Genomic DNA, 14818 nt, shown 5'->3' with positions numbered 1-14818 from the left:
GATATATGATTTGGAGTACATTGTGATGTATGATATGGAATACTTTGTGATATGTGATTTGAAATACAGTTTGACATTTGATTTGGAGTGCATTGTGATGTATGATATAGAACAGTGTGCTAAATGATTTGGAGTGCATTGTGATATGATTTGGAGTGCAGTTTGATATATAATATGGTATACATTGTGATATATGATTTGGAGTGCATTGTGATGTATGATATGGAATACAGTGTGATATATGATTTAGAGTGCATTGCTATATACAGTTTGGAACACAGTGTGATGTATGATTTGGAGTGCATTGTGATATATGATTTGGGGTGCATTGTGACGTATGATATGGAACACGGTGTGATATTTGATTTGGAGTGCATTGTGATGTGTGCTATGGGATACAGCATGATATATGATTTGCAGTGCATTGTGATGTGTCATATGGAAAACAGTGTGATATATGATTTGCAGTGCATTGTGATGTATGTTATGGAATACAGTGTGATATATGATTTGGAGTGCATTCTGATATATGGTTTGGAGTGCACTGAGATGTATGATATGGAATACGTTGTGACATATTATTTGGAGTGCATTGTGATATATGATGTAGAGTGAATTGTGATGTATGATATGGAATACAGTGTGATATAAGGTTTGGAACACGGTGACATATGATTTGGAGTGCATTGAGAGGCACGATATGGAATACAGTGTGCTATATGATTTGGAGTGCATTGTGATGTATGATATGGAATAGATTGTGATATATGATGTGGAACACAGTTTGATGTATGCTTTGGGGTACACGGTGATGTATGATATGGAATACATTGTGATATGCAATTTGGAGTGCATCATGATGTATAATATGAAATACATTGTGATATATGATTTGGAACATTGATATATGATTTGGAGTGCATTGTGATGTATGATATGGAATGCATTGTGATATATGATTTGGAGTCCATTGTGATCTGTGATATGGAATACAGATCACAGTTGTGACATATGGTTTGGATGCATTGTGATGTATGATATGGAACACAGTGTGATATATGATTTGGAACACAGTGTGACCTATGACTTGGAGTGTATTTTGATATATGATATGGAATACAGTGTGATATATGATTTGGAGTGCATTGCTATATATGGTTTGGAGTGCATTGTGATGTTTGATATGGAACACGGTGTGATATATGATTTGCAGTTCATTGTGATGTGTCATATGGAATACAGTGTGATATATGATTTGCAGTTCATTGTGATGTATGATATGGAGTACATTGTGATATATGATTTGGAGTGCATTGTGATATTTGTTTTGGAACACAATGTGATATATGTTTTGGAGTGCACTGTGATGTATGATATCTAGCATAGGATTTGTGATATGTGATATATGATATGGAGTGCATTGTGATGTATGATATGGAATACAGTGTGATATATGATTTGGATTGCATTGTGATAGTTTGGAACACTGTGATATATGATTTGGAGTGCACTGTGATGTATGATATGGAAAACATTGTGATATATGATTTGGAACACTGTTTCATGTATAATTTGGAGTGCATTGTGATGTATGATATAGAACATAGGGTTTGTGATATGTGATGTATGATATGGAATAGATCGTGATATATGATTTGCATTGCATTGTGATGTATCATATGGAATACAATGTGACATATAATTTGGAGTGCATTGTGATATATAGTTTGGAACAGTGTGATATATGTTTTGGAGTGAATTGTGATGTCTAATATGGAATACAGTGTGATATATGATTTGGAGTTCATTGTGATAAATGGTTTGGAGTGCATTGTGATATATGATTTGGAATGCATTGTGATGTATGATATGGAATACAGTGTAATATATGATTTGGAACACTGTTTCATGTATAATTCGGAGTGCATTGTGATGTACGATATGGAACATAGGATTTGTGATATGTGATGTATGATATGGAATATGATATGTGATGTATGATATGCTATATATGGTTTGGAACACAGTGTGACATATGATTTGGAGTGCATTGTTATATATGATTTGGAATGCATTGTGATGTATGATATGGAACACAGTGTGACATATGATTTGGAGTGCATTGTGATATATGATATGGAATACCGTGTGATATTACTTAGAGTGCATTGTGATGTATGATATGGAATACAATGTGACATATGATTTGGAGAGCATTGTGATATATGATTTGCAATGCATTGTGATGTATGATATGGAATGCAGTGTGATATATGATATGGAATACAGTGTGACATATGATTTGGAGTGCATTGTGATGTATGATATGGAATACAGTGTGATATTACTTAGAGTGCATTGTGATGTATGATATGGAATACAATGTGACATATGATTTGGAGAGCATTGTGATATATGATTTGCAATGCATTGTGATGTATGATATGGAATGCAGTGTGATATATGATATGGGATACAGTGTGATATATTAGTTGGAGTGCATTGTGATGTGTGATATGGAACAGAGTGATATATGATTTGGAGGGTATTGTGATGCATGATGTGGAATACAGTGTGATATATAATTTGGAACACAGTTTGATATATGATTTGGAGTGCATTGTGATAGATGATATGGAATACATTGTGATGTATGATGTGGAACACTGTGATATATGATTTTCAGTGCATTGTGATGTATGATATGGAATACAGTGTGATATATGGTTTGGTGCGCTGATTTATGATTTGGAGTGCATTGTGATGTATGATATGAAATATATTGTGAAATATGATTTGGAACACAGTTTGATATATGATTTGGAGCGCATTGTGATGTATGATATGGAATACATTGTGATATATGATTTGGAGTGCATTGTGATGTATGATACAGAACACAGTGTGATATATGATGTGGAGTGTGTTGTGATATATGGATTGGAATGCAGTGTGATATATGATATGGAATACACTGTGATGTATGGTATGGAATGCAGTGTGATATATGATTTGGAGTGCATTGTGATATATGGTTTGGAGTACATTGTGATATTTGGTTTGGTGTGCATTGTGATATATGATCTTGAACTCAGTGCGATACATGATTTGTAGTACATTGTGATGTATGATATGGAATACAGTGTGATATATGATTTGGAGTGCGTTGTGATATTTGATTTGGAGTGCATTGTGATGTGTCATATGGAATACAGTGTGATATATAATTTTCAGGGCATTGTGATGTATGATATGGAATACATTGTGATATATGATTTGGAGCGCTTTGTGATGTATGATATGGAATACAACGTGATATATGATCTGGAATACATTATGATATATGGTTTGGAGTGCATTGTGATGTATGGTTTGGAATGCAGTGTGACATATGATTTGCAGTACATTGTAATGTATGATATGGAATAGAGTGTGATATTTGATTTGGAGTGCATTGTGATATATGATTTGGAGTGCATTGAGATATTTGGTTTGGAATGAATGTGATATATGTTTTGGAGTGCATTCTGGTATATGATTTGGAGTGCATTGTGATGTATGATATGGAATACATTGTGATTTATGATGTGGAACACTGTGATATATGAATTGCAGTGCATTATGGTGTATGATATGGAATATATTGTGATGTATGATATGGAATACAGTGTGATATATGATTTGGAGTGCATTGCTATATATGGTTTGGAACGCAGTGTAATGTATGATTTGGCGTGCATTGTGATATATGATTTGGAGTGCATTGTGATGTGTCATATGGAATACAGTGTGATATATGATTTTCAGGGCATTGTGATGTATGATATGAAATTCATTGTGATATATGATTAGGAACACGTTGTGATGTTTGATATGGATTACATTATGATATGGAATACATTGTGATATATGATTTGGAGTGCATTGTGATATATGGTTTGGAACTCTGATATATCACACTGCGTTCCAAACCATACATCATAATGCACTCCAATGATAAATCACAGTGTTCCAGATCATATATCAGAACCATATATCACACAGTATCATACATCATGCACTCCAAATCATATATCACATTGTATTCCACATCATACATCACAATGCACTGCAAATCATATATCACAATGTATTCCATATGACACATCACAATGCACTCCAAATCATTTATCACACTGTGTTCCATATCATACATCACAATGCACTCCAAACCATATGTCACAACGTATTCCATATCATACATCACAATGCACTGCAAATCATATATCAAACTGTGTTCCAAATCATATATCACAATGTATTCCATATCATACATCACAATGCACTCCAAAACATGTACCTCACTGCGTTCCAAACCATATATCACAATGCACTCCAAACCATATATCACATTGTATTCCATATCATACACCTAGGAGAAAGTGAGGACTGCAGATGCTGGAGATCAGAGCTGAAAATGTGTTGCTGGAAAAGCACAGTAGGGCAGGAAGCATCCAATGAGCAGGAGAATCGACGTTTTGGGCATGAGCCCTTCTTCAGGAATTCTTCACGGAATATCATGCATCACAATGCACTGCAAATCATATACCACAATGTATTCCATATCATATATCACACTGCATTCCAAACCATATATCACAATGCAATCCAAATCATATATCACACTGTGTTCCAGATCATAGATCACAATGCATTCCAAACCATATATCCCAATGTATTCCATATCATACATCACAATGCACTCCAAATCATAAATCACACTGTGTTCCAGATCATAGATCACAATGCATTCCAAACCATATATCCCAATGTATTCCATATCATACATCATAATGCACTGCAAATCATATATCACACTGCATTGCAAACCATATATTACAATGCACTCCAAATCATATATCAGACTGTGTTCCGTATCATACAACACAATGAACTCCAAATCATATATCACACTGTATACCATATGATACATCATAATACAGTCAAAATCATGTCAGTGTTCTAAACCATATATCAGACTGTATTCCATATCATACATCACAATGCAGTCAAAATCATATATTGCAATGTATTCCATATGATACATCATAATGCACTCCAAATCATATATCAGTGTTCCAAACCATATATCATTCATCACAACGCACTGCAAATCATATGTATGATATGAAATACAGTGTGATTTGCAGTGCATTGTGATATATGATATGGAACATATGCTTTGTGATATGTGATGTATAATATGGAATATGTTTTGATATATGGTTTGGAACACAGTGTGATATATGATTTGCAGTGCATTATGATATATGGTTTGGAACACAGTGTATAATATGATTTGCAGTGCATTGTGATATATGGTTTGGAACACGGTGTGATATATGATTTGCAGTGCATTATGATATATGGTTTGGAACACGGTGTGATATATGATTTGCAGTGCATTATGATATATGGTTTGGAACACAGTGTGATATATGATTTGCAGTGTATTGTGATATATGGTTTGGAACACAGTGTGATATATGATTTGCAGTGCATTATGATATATGGTTTGGAACACGGTGTGATGTATGATTTGCAGTGCATTGTATATATGGTTTGGAACACGGTGTGATATATGATTTGCAGTGCATTGTGATATATGGTTTGGAACACGGTGTGATATATGATTTGCAGTGCATTGTGATATATGGTTTGGAACACGGTGTGATATATGATTTGCAGTGCATTGTGATATATGGTTTGGAACACGGTGTGATGTATGATTTGCAGTGCATTGTGATATATGGTTTGGAACACGGTGTGATGTATGATTTGCAGTGCATTGTGATATATGGTTTGGAACACGGTGTGATGTATGATTTGCAGTGCATTGTGATATATGGTTTGGAACACGGTGTGATATATGATTTGCAGTGCATTATGATATATGGTTTGGAACACAGTGTGATATATGATTTGCAGTGTATTGTGATATATGGTTTGGAACACAGTGTGATATATGATTTGCAGTGCATTATGATATATGGTTTGGAACACGGTGTGATGTATGATTTGCAGTGCATTGTATATATGGTTTGGAACACGGTGTGATATATGATTTGCAGTGCATTGTGATATATGGTTTGGAACACGGTGTGATATATGATTTGCAGTGCATTGTGATATATGGTTTGGAACACGGTGTGATGTATGATTTGCAGTGCATTGTGATATATGGTTTGGAACACGGTGTGATATATGATTTGCAGTGCATTGTGATATATGGTTTGGAACACGGTGTGATGTATGATTTGCAGTGCATTGTGATATATGGTTTGGAACACGGTGTGATGTATGATTTGCAGTGCATTGTGATATATGGTTTGGAACACGGTGTGATGTATGATTTGCAGTGCATTGTGATATATGGTTTGGAACACGGTGTGATATATGATTTGGAACACGGTGTGATATATGGTTTGGAACACGGTGTGATATATGATTTGCAGTGCATTGTGATATATGGTTTGGAACACGGTGTGATATATGATTTGCAGTGCATTGTGATATATGGTTTGGAACACGGTGTGATATATGATTTGGAACACGGTGTGATATATGGTTTGGAACACGGTGTGATATATGATTTGCAGTGCATTGTGATATATGGTTTGGAACACGGTGTGATATATGATTTGCAGTGCATTGTGATATATGGTTTGGAACACGGTGTGATATATGATTTGGAACACGGTGTGATATATGGTTTGGAACACGGTGTGATATATGATATGCAGTGCATTGTGATGTATGGTTTGGAACACGGTGTGATATATGATTTGGAACACGGTGTGATATATGGTTTGGAACACGGTGTGATATATGATTTGCAGTGCATTGTGATATATGGTTTGGAACACGGTGTGATATATGGTTTGGAACACGGTGTGATATATGATTTGGAACACGGTGTGATATATGGTTTGGAACACGGTGTGATATATGATTTGCAGTGCATTGTGATATATGGTTTGGAACACGGTGTGATATATGATTTGGAACACGGTGTGATATATGGTTTGGAACACGGTGTGATATATGATTTGCAGTGCATTGTGATATATGGTTTGGAACACGGTGTGATATATGATTTGGAACACGGTGTGATATATGATTCGCAGTGCATTGTGATATATGGTTTGGAACACGGTGTGATATATGGTTTGGAACACGGTGTGATATATGATTTGGAACACGGTGTGATATATGATTCGCAGTGCATTGTGATATATGGTTTGGAACACGGTGTGATATATGATTTGGAACACGGTGTGATATATGGTTTGGAACACGGTGTGATATATGATTTGCAGTGCATTGTGATATATGGTTTGGAACACGGTGTGATATATGATTTGGAACACGGTGTGATATATGATTCGCAGTGCATTGTGATATATGGTTTGGAACACGGTGTGATATATGGTTTGGAACACGGTGTGATATATGATTTGGAACACGGTGTGATATATGATTCGCAGTGCATTGTCTTCTCTGTCTGAGACTGGGTTGTGACAGATGACAAAGAGCACCACGTGACGTTTGACAGGTCACATGGTCACTTTCCAAGCTGTGCTCTGATTGGCTGCTGTCAGCACGGCGCTGACGCTGCGGCCCTTGCGCGGTGACGTCAGACGCCGAACCTTCACCCGGAGGAATAAGGGAAAGGGACCGGCAGATCCCGGTAACTATCGGGGGGGGGGGGTCCCGGTAACTATCAGCGGGAGAGGGAGGGGGAGGGGGGGTCCCGGTAACTATCAGCGGGAGGGGGAGGGGGAGGGGGGGGTCCCGGTAACTATCAGCGGGAGGGGGAGGGGGTCCCGGTAACTATCAGCGGGAGGGGGAGGGGGTCCCGGTAACTATCAGCGGGAGAGGGAGGGGGAGGGGGGGGTCCCGGTAACTATCAGCGGGAGGGGGAGGGGGTCCCGGTAACTATCAGCGGGAGGGGGAGGGGGAGGGGGGGTCCCGGTAACTATCAGCGGGAGGGGGAGGGGGTCCCGGTAACTATCAGCGGGAGGGGGAGGGGGAGGGGGGGTCCCGGTAACTATCAGCGGGAGGGGGAGGGGGTCCCGGTAACTATCAGCGGGAGGGGGAGGGGGGGGTCCCGGTAACTATCAGCGGGAGGGGGGGGGAGGGGGGTCCCGGTAACTATCAGCGGGAGGGGGGGGAGGGGGTCCCGGTAACTATCAGCGGGAGGGGGGGGAGGGGGGTCCCGGTAACTATCAGCGGGAGAGGGGAGGGGGAGGGGGGGTCCCGGTAACTATCAGCGGGAGAGGGAGGGGGAGGGGGGGGTCCCCGGTAACTATCAGCGGGAGAGGGAGGGGGAGGGGGGGTCCCGGTAACTATCAGCGGGAGAGGGGGGAGGGGGTCCCGGTAACTATCAGCGGGAGAGGGGGGAGGGGGGTCCCGGTAACTATCAGCGGGAGGGGGGAGGGGGTCCCGGTAACTATCAGCGGGAGAGGGAGGGGGAGGGGGGGTCCCGGTAACTATCAGCGGGAGAGGGAGGGGGAGGGGGGGGTCCCGGTAACTATCAGCGGGAGGGGGGGGGGGGGTCCCGGTAACTATCAGCGGGAGGGGGAGGGGGGGTCCCGGTAACTATCAGCGGGAGGGGGAGGGGGGGGTCCCGGTAACTATCAGCGGGAGGGGGAGGGGGGTCCCGGTAACTATCAGCGGGAGGGGGAGGGGGGGGTCCCGGTAACTATCAGCGGGAGGGGGAGGGGGGGGTCCCGGTAACTATCAGCGGGAGGGGGGGGTCCCGGTAACTATCAGCGGGAGGGGGAGGGGGGGGTCCCGGTAACTATCAGCGGGAGGGGGAGGGGGGGGTCCCGGTAACTATCAGCGGGAGAGGGAGGGGGAGGGGGGGTCCCGGTAACTATCAGCGGGAGGGGGAGGGGGGGTCCCGGTAACTATCAGCGGGAGGGGGAGGGGGGGTGGTCCCGGTAACTATCAGCGGGAGGGGGGGGGGGGGGTCCCGGTAACTATCAGCGGGAGGGGGAGAGGGGGTCCCGGTAACTATCAGCGGGAGGGGGAGGGGGGGTCCCGGTAACTATCAGCGGGAGGGGGAGAGGGGGTCCCGGTAACTATCAGCGGGAGGGGGAGGGGGGGGTCCCGGTAACTATCAGCGGGAGGGGGGGGGGTCCCGGTAACTATCAGCGGGAGGGGGAGGGGGGGGTCCCGGTAACTATCAGCGGGAGGGGGAGGGGGGGTCCCGGTAACTATCAGCGGGAGGGGGGGGGGTCCCGGTAACTATCAGCGGGAGGGGGAGGGGGGGGTCCCGGTAACTATCAGCGGGAGGGGGAGGGGGGTCCCGGTAACTATCAGCGGGAGGGGGAGGGGGGGTCCCGGTAACTATCAGCGGGAGGGGGGGGTCCCGGTAACTATCAGCGGGAGGGGGAGGGGGGTCCCGGTAACTATCAGCGGGAGGGGGGGGTCCCGGTAACTATCAGCGGGAGGGGGAGGGGGGGGCCCGGGAGGGGGAGGGGGGTCCCGGTAACTATCAGCGGGAGGGGGAGGGGGGGTCCCGGTAACTATCAGCGGGAGGGGGAGGGGGGGTCCCGGTAACTATCAGCGGGAGGGGGAGGGGGGTCCCGGTAACTATCAGCGGGAGGGGGAGGGGGGGGTCCCGGTAACTATCAGCGGGAGGGGGAGGGGGAGGGGGTCCCGGTAACTATCAGCGGGAGGGGGGGTCCCGGTAACTATCAGCGGGAGGGGGAGGGGGGTCCCGGTAACTATCAGCGGGAGGGGGAGGGGGGGTCCCGGTAACTATCAGCGGGAGGGGGAGGGGGGGGGGGGGTCCCGGTAACTATCAGCGGGAGGGGGGGGTCCCGGTAACTATCAGCGGGAGGGGGAGGGGGGGGTCCCGGTAACTATCAGCGGGAGGGGGAGGGGGGGGTCCCGGTAACTATCAGCGGGAGGGGGAGGGGGTCCCGGTAACTATCAGCGGGAGGGGGAGGGGGGGGTCCCGGTAACTATCAGCGGGAGGGGGAGGGGGTCCCGGTAACTATCAGCGGGAGGGGGAGGGGGGGTCCCGGTAACTATCAGCGGGAGGGGGAGGGGGGGGTCCCGGTAACTATCAGCGGGAGGGGGAGGGGGGGGGGGGGTCCCGGTAACTATCAGCGGGAGGGGGGGGTCCCGGTAACTATCAGCGGGAGGGGGAGGGGGGGTCCCGGTAACTATCAGCGGGAGGGGGAGGGGGTCCCGGTAACTATCAGCGGGAGGGGGAGGGGGTCCCGGTAACTATCAGCGGGAGGGGGAGGGGGGGGGGGGTCCCGGTAACTATCAGCGGGTTTATAATTGTCCATCAGTGTGAACGATCAGAGAGACCTCACCGTCACCACCAACAGGAGAGGGGGGAGGGTCAGGGGTCAGGGAGAGAGGGGGTCAGGGGGCAGGGGGCAGGGGTCGGTACTGGCTCAGGGAGAGGGGAGAGGGGGGGTCAGGGGTCGGTACTGGCTCAGGGAGAGGAGGGGGGTCAGGGGTCGGTGCAGGCACAGGGAGAGGAGGGGGGTCAGGGGTCAGGGGTCGGTACAGGTACAGGGAGAGGTGGGGGTCAGGGGTCGGTGCAGGCACAGGGAGAGGAGGGAGGTCAGGGGTCAGGGGTCGGTACAGGGAGAGGTGGGGGGTCAGGGGTCGAGGTCGGTACAGGTACAGGGAGAGGGGGGTCAGGGATCGGTACAGGCACAGGGAGAGGGGGGTCAGGGATCGGTACAGGCACAGGGAGAGGGGGGTCAGGGATCGGTACAGGCACAGGGAGAGGAGGGGGTCAGGGGTTGGTACAGGCACAGGGAGAGGAGGGGGTCAGGGGTTGGTACAGGCACAGGGAGAGGAGGGGGTCAGGGGTCGGGGTCAGTACAGGCACAGGGAGAGGAGGGTCAGGGGTTGGTACAGGCACAGGGAGAGGAGGGGGTCAGGGGTCGGGGGTCGGGGTCAGTGTCAGTACAGGCACAGGCACAGGGAGAGGGGGGTCAGGGATCGGTACAGGGAGAGGAGGAGGGTCAGGGGTCGGTACAGGCACAGGGAGAGGAGGGGGTCAGGGGTCGGGGTCAGTACAGGCACAGGGAGAGGGGGGTCAGGGATCGGTACAGGCACAGGGAGAGGGGGGTCAGGGATCGGTACAGGCACAGGGAGAGGAGGGGGTCAGGGGTTGGTACAGGCACAGGGAGAGGAGGAGGGTCAGGGGTCGGTACAGACACAGGGAGAGGAGGAGGGTCAGGGGTCGGTACAGGCACAGGGAGAGGAGGGGGGTCAGGGGTCGGTGCAGGCACTGGGAGAGGAGGCGGGTCAGGGGTCGGTACAGACACAGGGAGAGGAGGGGGGTCAGGGGTCGGTACAGACACAGAGAGAGGAGGCGGGTCAAGGGTCAGGGGTCGGTACAGGCACAGGGAGAGGAGGGGGGTTGGGGGTTAGGGGTCAGTGCAAGCACAGGGAGAGGAGGGAGGTCAGGGGTCAGGGGTCGGTACAGGGAGAGGTGGGGGGTCAGGGGTCGAGGTCGGTACAGGCACAGGGAGAGGTGGGGGGTCAGGGGTCGAGGTCGGTACAGGCACAGGGAGAGAAGGGGGGTCGGGGTCGGCGCAGGCACAGGGAGAGGAGGGGGTCAGGGGTCGATACAGGCACAGGGTGAGGAGGGGGGTTAGGGGTCAGGGGTCGGTACAGGCACAGGGAGAGGAGGGGTTCAGGGGTCAGTTCAGGGGTCAGTACAGGCACAGTGAGAGGAGGGGGGTCAGGGGTCGGTGCAGGCAGAGGGAGAGGAGGGGGGTCAGGGGTCAATAACCATCTCAATATTCTTAATCATTTTATGATGTTATAGGATAATATCGTAATTGCTGTCAATTCTTATGACATCTCTCCAGTGCACCATGTTAATTGTAATGTGTTTTGATGGTTGCTGAATATTATTGTAATTCAACGATTGTGGTGATTTTCTCTGATGATATTGCCTTATATTTAATAATGAAATTGTTCCTTAGACCATAGAAAAGTACAGCACAGAACAGGCCCTTTGGCCCACGATGTTGTGCCGAGATTTAATCATAATGTAATATACAGTAACTGAACCTATGCACCCGTCAACTCATTGCTATCCATGTGAATGTCCAGAATGTCCAGCAGTCGCTTAAATGTCCCCAATGTCTCCTTGTCAGAGTCTTGGTGAATTTTAGTATATGACCCTATAACTACCATGGAATAATATGTAGTAATGTCACAGAGATCAATGTCAGAATCCTGGTTAATTACAGTAATATCAGCCTACAACTATAATATTTTATATTTCGTAATGGAACAGAGGTCATTGCCACAGTCCTCACACATTATAGTAATGTCACGATATAATCATCAAGATGTAGTATAATATTATATGTGACAAATGTTAATAGAGTCCTCAGTAATGCCATCCTATATTGATCATAAATTTGTACATTTAATGTAAAAAGTCATCATCAGGATCCTTCATCATTCTCATAATATCCTCGCATAACTTTCATAATTTCAAATAATAGTAAATATCACAAAGTGATCATTATCTGAATTCTCAATAATTATTATTGTACCATTCTAAAACTGTTAGAATCTTTTTGAAATGCACAGAATACTGAGAGATCTGGATAGAGTGGGCATGGAGAAAATGTTTCCATTTGTAGGAGAGTCTAGGACCCCAGGGCTGTGCCTCAGAGTGAAGGCATGATCCTTTAGAACTCCGATAAGGAGGGATTTGTTCAGCCAGCAAATAGTGAATCTGTAGAATCTGCCACAGAGGGTAGTGGAGGCCGAGTCATTGAGTGTATTTAAGACAGAGAGAGATTCTGGATTAGAGAGGGAATCAAGGGTTACAGAAGGAAGGCAGGAGAATGGGTTGAGAAATATATCAGCCCTGATAGAACATAGAACATTACAGTGAAGTACAGGCCCCTTGGCCCTCGATGTTGCATCGACCTGTGGAACCAATCTGAAGCCCATCTAACCTCCACTATTCCATTTTCATCCATATGTTTATCCAATGACCATTTAAATGCCCTTAACGTTGGCGAGTCTACTACTGTTGTAGGCTGGGCATTCAATGCCCCTACTACTCTGAGTAAAGAAAATACCTCTGACATCTGTCCTATATCTATCACCCTTCAATTTAAAGTTATGTCCCTTTGTGCTAGCCATCCCTATCTAGGAAAAAGGCTGTCACTGTCCATCCTATCAAACCCTCCGATTATCTTATATGTCTCAATTAAGTCACCTCTCAATTTCTTCTCTCTAACAAAAACAGCCTCAAGTCCCTCAGCCTTTCCTCGTAAGACCTTCCCTCCATACCAGGCAACATCCTAGTAAATCTCCTCTGCACCCTTTCCAAAGCTTCCACATCCTTCTTATAATGCGTTGACCAGAACTGTACACAATATTCCAAATATGGCCACACCAGAGTCTTGTGTAGCTGCAGCATGACCTCGTGGCTCTGAAACTCAATATCTCAACCAATAAAAGCTAACAAACCGCATGCCTTCTTAACAACCCTATCAACCTGGTTGGCAACTTTCAAGGATCTATGTACATGGACATTGGGAATCTCTTTCTTCATCCACACTACCAAGAATCTTACCATTAGTCCAGTACTCTGCATTCCTGTACTCCTTCTAAAGGCAATCGCCTCTCACTTTTTCGCATTAAACTCCATTTGCCACCTCTCGGCTCAGCTCTGCAGCTTATCTATGTCCCTCAGAGGCCTGCAACATCCTTCCACACTGTCCCCAACTCCACCGACCTTAGTGTCATCTGCAAACTTACTAACCCATCTTTCTATGCCCTCATCCAGGTCATTTATAAAAATGACAAACAGCAGTGGCCCCAGAAGAGAGTCTTGCAATACAACATAGAACAATACAGCACAGAACAGACCCTTTGGCCCACGATGTTGTGCCGAACATTTGTCCTAGCTTAAGCACCTATCCATGTACCTATCCAATTGCTGCTTAAAGGTCACCAATGATTCTGACTCTACCACTCCCACAGGCAGCACATTCCATGCCCCCACCACTCTCTGGGTAAAGAACCTACTCCTGACATCCCCCCTATACCTTCCACCCTTCACCTTAAATTTATGTCCCCTTGTAACACTCTGTTGTACCCGGGGAAAAAGTCTCTGACTGTCTACTCTATCAATTCCCCTAATCATCTTATAAACCTCTATCAAGTCACCCCTCATCCTTCGCTGTTCCAATGAGAAAAGGCCTAGCACTCTCAACCTATCCTCGTACGACCTATTCTCCATTCCAGGCAACATCCTGGTAAATCTCCTCTGCACCCTCTCCAAAGCTTCCACATCTTTCCTAAAGTGAGGCGACCAGAACTGCACACAGTACTCCAAATGTGGCCTTACCAAGGTCCTGTATAGCTGCAACATCACCTCACGACTCTTGAATTCAATCCCTCTGCTAATGACCGCTAAAACACCATAGGCCTTCTGACAAGCTCTATCCACCTGAGTGGCAACTTTCAAAGATCTATGTACATAGACCCCAAGATCCCTCTGCTCCTCCACCTGACTAAGAACCCTACCATTAACCCTGTATTCCGCATTCTTATTTGTCCTTCCAAAATGGACAACCTCACACTTGGCATGGTTGAACTCCATCTGCCACTCCTCAGCCCAGCTCTGCATCATATCTAAGTCCCTCTGCAGCCGACAACAGCCCTCCTCACTGTCCACAACTCCACCAATCTTCGTATCGTCTGCAAATTTACTGACCCACCCTTCGACTCCCTCTTCCAAGTCATTAAGAAAAATTAC

General features: G+C 46.3%; 1 protein-coding gene across 1 annotated transcript in view; it reads left to right on the top strand.

Annotated features, from left to right (window-relative positions):
• Positions 1 to 7658: 7658 nt before the first annotated feature.
• The window catches only part of btbd9 (BTB (POZ) domain containing 9), a 195129-nt gene continuing 187969 nt past the window's right edge, over positions 7659 to 14818 (top strand). The window contains exon 1 of the mRNA XM_072550147.1: positions 7659 to 7729. The gene's annotated coding sequence lies outside the window, so the exon portion shown is untranslated. The remainder of the gene's footprint in view (positions 7730 to 14818) is intronic.

This window comes from Chiloscyllium punctatum, chromosome 3 (assembly GCF_047496795.1).
Source record: "Chiloscyllium punctatum isolate Juve2018m chromosome 3, sChiPun1.3, whole genome shotgun sequence".
NCBI lineage: Eukaryota > Metazoa > Chordata > Chondrichthyes > Orectolobiformes > Hemiscylliidae > Chiloscyllium > Chiloscyllium punctatum.
The sequence above is the reverse complement of the archived record's forward strand: the minus strand, read 5'-3'. Positions and strand labels throughout refer to the sequence as shown.